The sequence below is a fragment of the Orycteropus afer genome, unplaced genomic scaffold (assembly GCF_000298275.1).
Source record: "Orycteropus afer afer isolate SDZICR_OR568_19922 unplaced genomic scaffold, OryAfe1.0 scaffold00274, whole genome shotgun sequence".
Classification (NCBI taxonomy): Eukaryota; Metazoa; Chordata; class Mammalia; order Tubulidentata; family Orycteropodidae; genus Orycteropus; species Orycteropus afer.
Genome location: NW_006921861.1, coordinates 3,013,465 through 3,027,917, shown reverse-complemented (window position 1 = coordinate 3,027,917; position 14,453 = coordinate 3,013,465). Strand labels below are relative to the sequence as shown.

Here is a 14,453-nt window from a genome sequence, read left to right as displayed (position 1 = left end):
CTGCTTAAATCACTCAGAATCATGGTTCAGCTAAATTGACACACAACCCCAACTATCACAAGAGGATGAGATTTTCACAGGAACAGAGCTTTTTACTAAGGGAAAGAGAAAGAGAAAGTAGCTCATGAGTAGAGACAAAGAGGGATTAAGCAATGCTGGCCTTTGTCTCCCCCAACAAAAATTTGCTGGTGTTTTTAAGAGTTTTTAAATAGGTGGGTATTTTCCAAGGAGTGGTAGTTTCCTAGAAAGGAGTGTCACACATGCGCTGTGCCCTGTGGTGCCTATTCCAGTCCCAGTCCTTGTCAGTGCCTCAATACTACCACCCCAAGAAGGTCATATAGTGTTGTCTCATGGTGATGTGTGCATGCTTGGGAAGCTGAGGAGGTTAGATAGCCCACAAACATCTGCAAAAGATCTTGCAAGATAGGGAGCACAGAACTGGATAGGCTGCTTGCTTATTTCTGTACCTTGTGTTCCAGGATGTGGGTTACTCCTTAGCTACAGCAGTTATGCTGGCAGCTTGTGTTTTCAGATAACCCTTCAGGTCTTGCCATCATCTGCCTGTCTCACAGCTCCCTGAGTTGTTAAGGCAGATTAACATATTCCTCTGAGTGTGAGAACAGAGGGTTCAGCACTGTGCTGGGACTGTGACCCACAAACAGTAAGTTATAAGGCAGATTCCCAACATATTTTTCAATGGAAATGAGACATCATCTATTAAGATACAAGGTTGATTATTAGGAAACAGTAAGCTGTGGCACAGAGTTAGGAGCAAATTTATCTTATGGATGGAGATGAAAGAGAGGAAATAGACCTCATGTGGAGGCGAAGGGGCAGAATGACCATTTTTCTACCCACTCCCCCAATACCAGCTGGTGAGCCTCATTTTGTCCTCACCATTGTCTGCATTTCTGTCACTGTCCACTAGTGGTTGCCCAGGGGCTTGGTGGGATGACGGTGCATTCTGGAGGGTATTAGAACTTCCCCACACATCTAGCATCTAAGGTGAGACCAAATCTCCCACTGTCTCTTGCCTCTCCGATTTTGTATTTCATAAAAGCACTTCTTGATTACTGCCCATATTTAGAGTGTTGGGGTACCTCACATGTCGGAGACTATCTGTGACACTCAGAGGAAACAGTAGCTCTCCACACCTTAAAAGAAAAAGAAAAAAAAACTAAAAATCTGTAAACCCTGGCCCTGTGTCATGCACCCCATGGCCTCTGTTTTTGTTTGTGCCTTTCAGTAGGCTTTTCAGATACTCTCTGATAGTTGGAGCTGTGTGTCAACTTGGCTGGACCACAATTCTGTGTGGTTTAAGCAATTGTGATGTGGGTTGTTACAATGATGGGATCAGATGTATATGTTTTGAGCAGCAAATCTGTTGAAAGGGAGTTTCCCTAGGGGTGTGGCCTGCTTCCAGTATATTTATGGACATCCTGGGAAAAGAGACACTCTTCTGCAGATGGCCATTCTGTTGTGCTGCCTACAACTATCCGTGAGTGAACAATCCACCTTCCTGCCTGGAGATCTTGGATTCATCATTCATTAGGGTCAACAGCCAGTATACTGTCTGTCAACCTTGAGATCTTCAGCCCCTACAGGAGCACAAGTTGGGAAAAGCCTCTAGCTTGACTTTGATCCAAGAACTTGGGACTTGCCAGCTTCTATAAGTGTGTGAGCCATTTTCCTAAGATAAATTTCTCTTTCTTTCTCTCTCTCTATACAAGCTTTACTGGTTTTGCTTCTCTATAGAACCCAGTCTAACACACTCTCTAAAATACTTTCTATGTAGTGCCAACAGAAGAGTTCGCTGGCTCATGGATCCTGGGCAGAACATCTTCTGCCAACTGGCTGTCAGGAGAGTAGCAGGTCCCCTGGGGTATGCACAAGTCTGGTCATTGTGGTAGCTGCACCAGAGAAAAACATGAGTAAACACCCCTCACCCCCTGATAAACAGGATGCACCTGAGAAAAACACGTGTCCTGAGTCTCTGAAATAATTAAAAAAAAAAAAAAAATTCCACATGTCAGGAAGTAATCCTAACCCATATAACTTGGCCTCTCGGGAGAATACTAGCCTAACTAAAACCTTTCTTTAAAAACGCGGGCATTATAGTGGCTATTATTTTAATCGGACCCATAACAGTCAGCAGTGACGTCTTCCGCTCAAGCCAAGGGAGCACAGCCGCCCTGTCAGTATGTCTGTCCTGGTCGCCCCCAAAGTAGGCACCTAGGCAGAGGAACTCTGCCTCTCACCGGGTACCATGCCCCAAATGGGCCTGAACGCTCTGCGACTGTCTGACTTGGAATCCTTGAGGAGGAAAAGCGAGTGTCCCCTGCCTCCACTCACCGCCAGGCTGTGGTGGCTGGCTGTCCCCTCAATGGATCTTTGTTGTTTGTTGTTATGTGCTGGGAGTTGGACCCGACTCATAGCGACCCTTCCTTGGGTTTCCGAGGCAGCATCACTACAGAAGTAGATTGCCCCATCTTCCTTCCCAGAAGTGGCTGGCGGGTTTGAACTGCCAGCCTTCTGGTTAGCAGTCAAGTGTCCTAGCCACTATGCTACCAGAACTCCTTCAGTGGATCTATTCCGTCCCAATACAAGTCCATGAATGCTAGAGGCGGTGGTACCAGTAGAGACACAGCGGTGCCAGAACCGGAGACTGCCCCAACCCCCGCACGCAGCACCCGTCACCGCCGCTCTAGAACTGCGGGCGCGCGGGCGTGAGCGCGTGCCACTCGGGGCCGCGACCCACACCTGGGTCGCAGTTGATGCTCAGCAGCTGCCGGACTGCTGGGGAGCGAGCTGCCAGGAGATGTCCGCTGGTCCTGTTCGGTAGTCGCCTGGCCTTGCTTCGAGCCACGCGGGCGGTGGCACTTAAAGGTGAGTCCTTGTCCCGCATCAATCTGGAGCTGGCGACGTCTAGCGGCAGACCGGGAGCCTCCTTAGCGGAGCCCCATGATGTCAGCCAGCCAGGAGCTGAGGCCGCACGGTGGCGAGGATCGTGCAGAGGAAGACGTGCGGTCGTCCGCATGCCTCCCGAGCTCCGACAGCTGCGCTGGCCCGGGTTCGCTAGCTCAGTCGCTCAGTAGCCGTGCAGCCGCACCTATTGGGCGCTGGGCTACGCCGCCGCCGCCGCAACCGACCCAGCTTCTGCCTAGCCTGTGGCTGGAACTCCGGCCTGCCTTCATGAGGACGCAGCAATGCCCCAGCGAGTCGAGCGGTAGGGCGAGCGGCGAGCTGGGCACTAGTAGCAGCAGCGGCGGCAGCACTTCCGGGCTGTCCCCAGGCTCCGACTCGGACAGCAGCGGCGTGGTGTGTGGCGGCAGCCGGGGCATGCGCGGGGCCCTGTCCCGCTACTGGAGCCTGAATAGCCTGCACTCGGCCACCGCGGGTAAGGCGCCGCCGGCCGCCACCACCCTGAGTGCTGGCCAGCTCCCTCAGGTCCCGGGCTCTTTCCCTCTGGGCTCCTAGCTGACTCTGAGTTACTCTCCCTGAACCAGTGGCGTCACTATGGTTGGTGTCACCCAGTGTAATGACTCATGGCGTTACACTCCTCTTCCATAGACCACCTCTGGTACCAGAAGATGAAGAATCCTTAATAATGTTCATTATAAATTTTAATAGTAGAATAATATGTGAAAAAATATCGTTGTTGTTGTTGTTGTTATGTGCCGTCGAGTCGGCCCCGACTCATAGCGACCCCTCCTTGGGTTTCCGAGGCAGTATCACTACGGAAGTAGGATTGCCCAACCTTCCTTCCGTGGAGTGGCTGGTGGGTTTGAACGGCCAGCCGTCTGGTTAGCAGGCAAGTGTCTTAGCCACTATGCTACCAGAGCTCCCTCACAAATACTAATTACCGTAATATTGTAGCTAGAAAATTTGACAAAATTAGCTAGCAAAAAAACACTAGCAACAAGGAAAGCAATAACATGCTCACAGCTCATGTGGAGGAAACCTTGTCATTCCAAGCATCTTTGTAATTGAGTAATAATGACAGCTCTGACCAGAAAACACTAGAAGGTTCAAAAAGTAAATTAGCATACAGTTTTAGCCTTGGAGATATGTTGATACATGTAAGTCATGGTCATGAAAAATATATTTGGTGTTATAACTAACTGCAGGAATATTTTTTATAAATAATAATAAATTTCTGATGAAACACTGTACAAAATTTTTATAGACAGTGATTTTGGTGTCAGCCCTCTGACACTCTCATGTGGTAAGTTTCTGTACCCTTCATACTCCCTAGTAATGCCACTGTTCTTTCCTGCCTTTCCTTTTCCTCCCTTTCTTTTTTATTTCTTGTTTCACCCTCTGGTCTTTCCTTCCCACTGCTTTGCCCTTTTGATTCCTTCTGATTTTCCTCCACCTCTTCCATCACCCTCCCCCTACTTTCAGCCCTTCTACCTATAGGCCACTTGTTACTGGGGCCCTGTTGGAGAGGGACATTGAGAAAATGGAAACAGTGTTTAAGGTGAGGCTAGAATTTGGTCCCATGATTCACTGCTTCCTTTCCCAAAACTATTTCTGGACCATTGTCAAAATGTTGGGTTACCAAACTATAGGGCCAACTAGAGGTGGAATGGCAGAGGGACCAGCTGGCCCAGATGGACTAAACTTGACCACTTGGCTGCCAGCATGCTGTGTTCCTGGCATTTGAGGCTCTGTCCTGGATGAAGGCTTGTGCTGGACCCCTTGGGAACAAGAGCAGCTTCCCTGAGACAGGCTGCTTTCTTGTCTCCTGGGACTGTGTGCCCACATTTGTTCTTCCTTGTCTATGTGGAGGACCAATTCTGTGTACAGAGTGTGAGGAACACTTTGATCCTAAATATCAATCAAGCAGGGAAATCCAGAATTGCTTTATGGGTGGTCACCAACCTTTGGTCAGTTGCTGGACTGACTGGGTTCTTTGTAACTTGTTCTTGGAAGCACTCCACCAGAATTAAGCCCCTGCAGTGGGAGTAATAAAGAAGCAAGTTGCTGACTATAAAGGGAGATAATGAACCTATTATTCTGCCAGGTCCAAGCAGGCTATGAAAGCTGTAGAGCTTCACTGAGTAGACAGGGGATGAGGATGCAGGTTCTGATGGTACCTGGGCAGATCAATAAAGCAAGGGAGCAGCACTGAGAACCTGAGGGCAGAAGGGTGACAGGAGCCATGATGGGCGGAGTAGAACCCACTGAATACAGGTCCAGGTTGGTTGTGAGAGTGTCTTGAATTACATGTACCAGGTATGGACTTTGCTCTACAGTCGTTGGGTTTAAAAAGGAAGTAAACACTCTTCACTTGCTGCAGACCACCCTGCATTGAGGATCCCATCACTCTGATATTTCTTTCTCAAAACAGACTAATGAAACTCATAAAAGTAGAATAATCTAGCTGTTGACATCTCTAACTGAAAAATTTTCCAAGTTCTGAAGCTCTGATCCGCTGTCATCCCAGTCCCCTCAGAACGTTCCCCATTTTGGTAAGACCAGACTACATAATACCATAATTGAGATTTTAAGCAAGCTGGCAAAGGACACCTTCCACCCTCCATTGTCCAAATAGCTTTCCTTCCCTTTCTGGAATTGCAAGGCACTCCTACCCCTACCTCAGTGACTACAGACCAGGCTCAGAGAGGCTTGGGGAAGTGACCCTGCCCCCCACCCATGGACTCCTTTCCACTTCTTACTTCTTCCCTAGGGCATGTGCAGAGATGGGACAGATATAGACCCTAGTTTATTAGATGTCTCTGAGATACAGAGACTCCCCAGACCATCCCAGGGGCACTAAGGCAGCCTGGATGAGTCGCAAAGATAGCAGGGGTATTTGCATGAAGGTCTGAAGTGTGTATATGTGTAAGTAAGTATAAACCAAACCAAACACACTGCCATCAAGTCAGTTCCAATTCATAGCAACCCCTCCTTGGGTTTCTGAGGCAGTATCTCTATGGAAGTAGATTTCCCAATCTTCCTTCCAAGGAGTGGCGGTGGGTTTGAACTGCCAGCCTTCTGGTTAGGTTAGCAGTCAAATGCCTTAGGCATTATGCCACCAGAGCTCCTTGTCAGTAAGTATGGAGGTAAGTGAAGCAGGCTGGGTAAAAGCTAGACCCAGAAGGCTGTTCCCAGTGGGGCACAGAGCTATCGCATCAATGGTAGGGCATGATGGTTGAAATCCAGAAGCTAATGCTATACCCCTCACAGAGCACTAGACCACTGAGAAGGGGCTCTAGGTATTACTAGATTTGTAGGTGGCACACCACACTTAGAGCCACTAGGGAGGCATTGTGAATCTTGGGTCATCCTTTCTGCTCCACTGCCATCCTGTATTGGTAAGTGTTCAATACTAGATGTGTGCAAAGGTATTGTCATGTATCCAGTAGAGCTGTTTGAGGCCATGGAGCGGTTTTTCTCAACTAAATTCCTGGGGAGAATTAAGTCCTGATGCCCTAAGACATCCACAGTGTGTAATGACTTAAGTTTTTTTCTCTTCTAGAACAGTACTAGGTATGTACTGTCTTTGGGATGACTGAGAACCTGGTCACTCTGGTAATTTGGTTTGGATTTGTGGCTCAGAAGAAATTTGGTTGACAAGGTAGAAATATGGTTGAAAGGAGGAAGATTTGATGGGCAGAGCAAAGGATAATTACATTTTTGACCATTTTTGAGCAAGGCACATTGCTCCATGCTTTATTATTAACACAAAAAAATTCAGTGAAAGAAGAATTATTACTAACTGTGATCCAGATAGTCAAACAGGCTGGAGAGGTGAAGGTACTGCTCATGGTTGCCCCAGTGAGGTATATCTGAGCAGAAGGCCAGGCCTGGATTGGTAAGCCTTGATGGGGCCCTTTTGCTGGGACTGGAATGGAGGCTGTGTCAGGCCCCAGGGCACAGGAGGAAAGAGTATGCTAGCCTGGTTGTTGGAAGACTGTTCTGGCTGCTTGCACACTTGCTCATTGTAATCTTTGTTCAACCTTCAAGGTTTTTTTTTTCTGGACCCTAGCTTCCCCATTTTCAAAATGAGGAAATTTAAGTAGAAGACATGGCCTCTTCTCCAATCAGCTCTAAAATCACACTGTGCTAGTCAGAGCTATTGACTTGGAGTGAGTGCTCTCCAGTGAGTTGGCATTCATTGAATATTGTTTATCTATTTGATTGGTATTACAGCTCTAAGACAAAGCACGTGTGTTTAATTGAATTGTGTCTATTTCTTAAGAAAGATTAAGTGTGACCAGTATGGAACCTTAGCAACACTTCATTAATGTTATAGTGCTTTGTGTAGTTGGAGTGCTAAACTTTTTTAAGTTGTCTGCCAGGACTAGAAAGGCCAGAAACTTGAGACTGAGGTTGAATCTGAATTTGCAACTGACTTGCAGGCAGAACCAGGGAATCCAAGCAGAGAACTGTAGACTCTCCTTGTTCCAAAAGATTTCTTGAATTTTAAAGGTTCAGGATTGGAATTTTCCACTGAAATATCACTCATCCTGATGTGGAAAATCTGAGGGGGAAAAAAAAAATCATTGTTGAGAGAATGGAATTCCCATGGCCCTTTTTTCTGCCCTGCTGTTCTCATCTCTCCAAAAGCACCCACAGCTTTCATGGCCTTTAACTATGTTATCACACTGTTATTTCTTGGCCCAGGCTTTTCACATTCCCATCTTAGATGTGTTGTTTGACAGACTTAATTCTCAATTCAGGTTTCTGGAATTGACAGTTTACACTACCTGTTCTTTTACCTGGTCAGTGTTATAGGATTTCTTCTTGGGAGAGAACTCATTCTACTTCCAGACTCCTCTGCAAGCCTCTTAGGCATTGTTCTGGCTCATGTGGGAATCAGGCTACAAGCAGGTTAAAAAACAAAAAACTAAACTCACTGCTATCAAGTTGATTCCAACTCATAGTGACCCCCTTTGGGTTTCCAAGGTGGTAAATCTTTACGGAAGTAGATTTCCCAGTCATCCTTCCCAGAGTGTCTGGTGGGTTTGAATCACCAACCTTCTGGTTAACAGTCAAATGCCTTAGGCACTATGCCACCATTGCTCCTTTACAGCAGGTTAGGCCACCTTAAAATCGGGCATTTATTGAACATTTGCTATATTGCAGGCACAATATTAGGCACTAGAGATGATAGGTGACTATTCAAAATCTTTCCTTTAAATCACAGCTCAGAAAAAGACAGGCAGTGACAATTCATTATGACAAGTGATTTGACAGAAGTAAACCCAGTGGCATGATGTTTTGGGGGGTCCCCAAGACTACCCTCAGGGTCAACAATTTGCTAGAAGGACTCACAGAACTCAGAAAAGCTGTTATGGTTATGGTTATGGTTTATTACAGTGAATGGATAGAGATTAAAACCAGTGAAGGCAGAAGGCACAAAAAGTAGGGTCCAGGAGAGACAAGGCATGAGTCTTCTCCCAATAGAGTCACATAGACCACACTTAATTTTCCCAGCAAGGCTGAGTATGAAGTGTTGCCAACCAGGGAAGCTCACTCAATCCTTGGTTTCCAGGGTTTTTATTGGTGGTCAGTAACACAGGCATGGAACTCCTGTGTGACTTTTCTTGGGTACTCAGGCTCCAGTCCCTCCAATGTTCAGATTAATACAGTGTACTTCAAGGCTCTCACCATAAATCACATTGTTTGTATAGAGTAGATGTTGTAGGCCAAGGCCCTAGTTATACAAAGACACTCTTAATCAGGCAGGATATTCCAAGGACTTATATATTATCTCCCAGGAGCTGGTCAGTAGCCAGTCCTTTCTTTGGCATGTTCAGGTTTGAACACTCCAAGCTTGTTTACTTAATCCTTTACTGCACAAATGAGGAAGTTCAGAAGAGGGGCACCAGACTCGACCTATTATAAGGGTTAGGGGAGGCAAGGAGGAAGGGGTCTATGGAAACCTTTCAGAATGAGATGTTGCCTGAGTGTTAATGCCTTCAGGTTAACTGTGGTAAGAAGTAGAAAGCTTTCAGCAGAGAGGGCTAACATAAAAAAAATGCATAAGAATGTATGAAAGGAAGGGAGACTCTGTGTAGTGAGAATCTGGGCTGGGTACTATGTCAGGTACTTAAAATAAGCAAAATTTGCAAAGAGTGTGGACCATTAAAGACCTCTTTAAAGTGTTAAAAATAAAGATGTCTATTTGATAACTAAGATGTGACCACCATAAGCCATGGTATTTTCAATTCTCTCATATGTATGTGAAAGCTGGACAATGAAAAAGGAAGACTGGGAGAGAACTGACACATTCAAATTGTGATGTTGGTGAAGAATACTGAAAGTACTATGAACTGCCAAAAGAATGATCAAATCAGTCTTAGAGTACACACAGCCAGAATGTTCCTTAGAAGCAAGGGCCGTGAGACTTTGTCTTGCTTACTTGGACATATCATCAGGAGGGACCAATCATTGGAGAAGAATATCAAACCTGGTAGAGGGTCAGCAAAAATGAAGGAGAGGAAAGGAAGTACCTGTGAATACTTTGGGAATTATGGTGGCCATGGATATCCGTGGGATTGCCGTGGGAATCTCTTGGATTGACAGTACCTGGATCCACATTTTGAACAGTGGGAGTGTCCTGGATTACTTCTCATGCCTTGTCTCTCCTAGATCCTACTTTTTGTGCCTTCTGCCTTTTATGACAAGACATGTAATAATGTAGTGGGCAAAATGCATAGACTAACATTAGAACACTTAAATCAGATGGTTGGCGTAGAATACATACTTTTACATGCTCTAGAGCCCATTCTTTTTATTATTTGGAAGCAACAGTGGCAGCACAAGTTATCCCACTAGCTGAATAATATCATTGCTGCAGTGATTTATCAGGTACCAGATATGGGATCAGTTATAAATTCCAGAGTGCTTACTGCAGTACATGGCATTCTGTCAGCTTTTGATGAAGCTATTTCATACTGTCGATATCATCCCTCCAAAGGGTATTGGTGGCATTTCAATGATCACGAAGAGCAAGATAAAGTCAAACCTAAGGCCAAAAGGAAAGAAGAACTAAGCTCTATTTTCCAGAGACAACGTGTGGATCTTAGATAAAAATTTCCACCTAAATTTGTGCAGCAAAAATCTAGAGAAAAGCCTGTCCCAGTGGATCAGACAAAGACAGAGAAAGAACCTACACCAAAAGCTGAAAAATCTGAGGAGACAGAGACCACAAAGAATGTCCAACAGACAGTGAGCGCAAAAGCCCCCCCTAAAAAATGGATGAGACTCCAGTGAGTATCTGACACAGAGAAGATTGAAAGATTCTTCTTGTTCACTGCCATACCTCACTTCTGTGACAAGCTCTTAAGCTTTAACATACAGCTCCTGCCTTTTTATGGAATATGCTTATTTTTTAAGAAGACATGTTACTCCTGTCATGTTTCCTGACTGAACATTTCTTATATGTCTTTTGTAACCCTTCCACTACTGAACTTGATCACCCTACCCATTCACATTGCATATTAGGTTATATATGTTTTAAAACACAATAAAGGCATTTGTGTATAAACAAAACAAAACAAAAATGAAGGAGACCCTCATGAGATGCATTGACACAGTGGCTGCAAAAAATGAGCTCAAACATAGCAATGATTGTAAGGATGGCACAGGACCAGGTAGCTTTTCATCATATTTTACATGAGGTCACTATGAGTTCGAAGCAATTTGAAGGCATATAATAAGAACAACAGGAACATGGAATGAGTAGAATAGCAAGTAAGGAGGGCAGAATCAGGAAAAGCAGGTCGTAGCTCCATGTCATGAAGTAAGGACTAACAATGCTAGGGACCCATGGGAAAGTTTTAAACAGGAGATTGATATGGCCAAATTTCTTGCTTACTTTTTTTTTCATCTCTTTTTATATTCATTCTTAAAGTTATACAGAGTAAACATCAGTATTTATGATATATAATTCTAAGAGTTTTGACAAATGCCTATGGTCATGTAACCACCACCACAATCATGATACAGAACAGTGTCGTCACCCCAAAATATTAATGTTGCACCTTCCCCATCTCCAGAATGTCATATAAATGGAATCATATCATGTGTTGCCTTTTGTGTTTGACTTCTTTTCACTTAGCATAATTCATTTAAGATTTATCCATGTTACTGCATATATTAGTAAGTTTTTGTTTTTCCTTTTAATTGCTGAATAGTATTCCTAGTATAAGGATCTCTGGTGATGCAGTGTCTAAGGCATTTGACTGCTAATCAGAAAGTCAACAGTTCAAATCCACCAGCCACTCCACAGAAGGAAGATGGGACAATCTGCTTCTGTAAAGATTTATCACCTTGGAAGCACAATGGGGGTCACTATGAGTCAGAATTGACTCAGTGCCAGTGAGTACCCCCAATATACGACAGTTTACAGTTGAGTAGTTGAAGAACATTTGGGTTGTTTTTAGTTGTGGACTAAGACAAAGCTGCTGTGAACATTTCTGCACAAGTCTGTGTGGACATAAATTTTCATTTATCTGGGGTAAACATGTAAGAGTAGATTGTTGGGTCATATGATGGAGGCATAATACCTAAGGCATTTGATTGCTAACCAGACGGCTGGTGGTTCAAACCCACCAGCCACTCCTCAGAAGGAAGATAGGGCAATCTACTTCCATAGTGATACTGCCTCAGAAACCCAAAGAGGGGTCGCTATGAGTCAGATCCAACTTGACAGCAGTGAGTCTTTTTTTTTTTTTTTTGGTTTTGGTTTTATGGTAAACGTGTACTTAACTTTATAAGAAACTGCCAAACACTTCCAGAGTAACTATACCATTTTGCATTGCCATCGGCAAAGTATGACAGTTGTAATTGCTCTGTATCCTCATCTGCACATAGTATTGACATTTTTTATAAAGCTATTCTATTATATTAATAGTATCTCATTTTGTTTTCACTTGTATTTCCTTAATGATTGAATGAGGCTGTGTGGCAAAAGCAGTTAGCGGTTACCCAGTGGCTCCATGGAAGAAAAGCATGGTAAACTGCTTCCATAAAGATTACAGCTGAGAAAATTCTATGGAGCAGTTCTACTCTATAATAGATGGGGTTGCCATGAATCGCAGACTGACTTGACAGCAACTAACAGCAACAATAACTACTGATGTTGAACATCTCATGTTTAGTTGCCATATGTGTATCTTCTTTGGTGAAGTGTCCAAGTATTTTGCCCATTTTTTATTGGGTTGTTTTTCTTATTGTTGGGTTTTGAGAGTTCTTTATATTTTCTGAGTAAAAGCACTTTGTCAGATATATGATTTGCAACTATTTTTCCCAGTCTATGGCTTATCTTTTCGTTCTCTTAGTGTCTTTTGCAGAGCAGAGGGTTGTAACTTAGATGAAATCCAGTTTACCATTTTTTTTTTTTTCTTTTATGACTCGTACTAAGAGGAGTTCATCTAGCCACAGGTCACAAAGAGTTTTTCCTATAATTTTCTGAAGAATTTGTTTATAGTTTTTCATTTTACAATTAAATTTATTTTTGAGCTAATTTTTCATAAAGTTTAAGGTATAGATCAAGGTTCATGTTTTTGCATCTGCATTTCCAGTTGCAGCATCATTTGTTGAAATGATTGATCCTTTTTCCGTTGAATTACCCTTTGCTTCTTTGTCGATCTGTTATCTGTATCTATGTAACTCTATTCCTGTACCCTCTGATCTGTTTCACTGATATATGTCTTTATCTTTTGCTTGTACCACAGTATCTCTATTACTGAATATCTTTGCTGGCAGAATTTTGCTGAAGATAATTAAAAAATGACTGAAACCATGTATTGACAGGAAACTGCCAAAGTTCAAGCAGAATTCAGAAAAGGATGTAGAATGAGGGATACCACTGCTGATGTCAGACGGTTCTTGACAGAAAGCAGAGAATACCAGAAAGCTGTTTGCCTATGGATTATTGACTACATGAAAGCATTTGACTGTATGGCTCATAACAATTTATGGATAATATTATGAAGAATCTTGGAAGAAAGGATAGGCAATCTACTTCCATAGTGATACCACCTTGGAAACCCAAGGAGGGGTTGCTATGAATTTCATTTCACTCGACAGCAGTGAGTTTGGTTTTGCTTTTTATTATGAAGAATGGAATTTTATTCAAACAAAACAAGGAGATCGTATGTGGTTTAAATTGGAAAAGGTGTGCTGTATGGTTGTATCTTTTCATTTTAGTTATTCAGTCTGTATGCTGAACAAATAATCCAAGGAGCTTGGCTATATGAGGAAAATGTGGCATCAGGATTGGAGAAGACTCATTCACAACCTGCGATATTCAGATGTTACAACCTTGCTTGAAGCACTTACTGATGAAGTCAAAGACAGCACCCTTCAGTATAAATTACACCTGAATGTGAACAAAATGAAAAGTCTCACAATTGGATGAATAAACAATATGATAAATGGAGAGAAAAAAAATTAAGTTGTCAAGGATTTCATTCTACTTGTGTCAAAAGTTAATATCAATGAAAGCAGGAGTGAAGAAAGCAAATGACAACATCTTTATCAAAAATTCTCTATAATATTTATCAAAAGGAGGGAAATACAGAAATTCAAGTTCTTGTGGAATCCAGACTTTTTGGATCCATGAAGGCTGGATGAATCCCTGAAACTATTACCCTGAGAGAACTTTAAGCCTTAAACCAAAACTATCCCCTAAAGCATTCCTAAATCCAAACAATAATTTTGCTTGTGCTTTTATAAGATTTATCTCTATGGGATCAAATTCACAACAGCAACTTGAAAGACTCGGTAGGAAGCTTAAGGACCAGTGAATTTATCCTCATGTGGGAAGAACAACTTAGAAAAGGAGGGTAAGAATGGTTGCACAACTCAAAAAATGTAATCAATGTAACTAAACTGTACATGTAGAAATTGTTGGATTATTGAATGCCCCACTGTGTATATTCTCAACAATAAAATAAAATATGAAAATTTCATTTTCTAGTATCACTAGCTTATAGTTAATCAACTACAGCTTCTGCACATATTCTTTTAGATTTATGCTTACTTTGTTTTGTGGTACTGTTGAAAATGAACATGTTTTGTATTTCAATTGTGCATTTATAACACATAAAAAAATACAGTTGATTTTGAACATTGACCTTTAATCCTGCAAATTTGCTAAGCTTTCAAGCTCACTTAGTAGAATTTTTTTGTGAAATTTTCATGAAATGTAGACAATCAGATTGTCTGGGAATAGCGACAATTTATTTCTTCTTTTCCAATCAGTTCACCTTTTTGTGATAATTAAGGTTGTGTGTCAACTTGCCCAGGCTATGATTCTGAGTAGTTTAAGCAGCTGTGGTGTAGGCATTCCCATGATGAGATCTGATGTAAGGTGGTCACTTCAATGGTGGGATATGCTGTGAGTAGCCATTCAGTTGAAAGAAAGTTTCCTCAGGGGTGTTGCCTACTTCCAATATATATATGGATATCCTGGGAAAATTCTTGGACTTTCT

The 14,453-nt window shown here is 42.9% G+C and overlaps 1 protein-coding gene and 1 pseudogene across 1 annotated transcript in view; both read left to right on the top strand.

The window, feature by feature from the left end:
• The first annotated feature begins 3,142 nt into the window (after nucleotides 1-3,142).
• The window catches only part of ARHGEF4 (Rho guanine nucleotide exchange factor 4), a 302,751-nt gene continuing 291,440 nt past the window's right edge, over nucleotides 3,143-14,453 (top strand). The window contains exon 1 of the mRNA XM_042782264.1: nucleotides 3,143-3,397. The gene's annotated coding sequence lies outside the window, so the exon portion shown is untranslated. The remainder of the gene's footprint in view (nucleotides 3,398-14,453) is intronic.
• LOC103205235 lies at nucleotides 9,485-10,227 on the top strand (annotated as a pseudogene).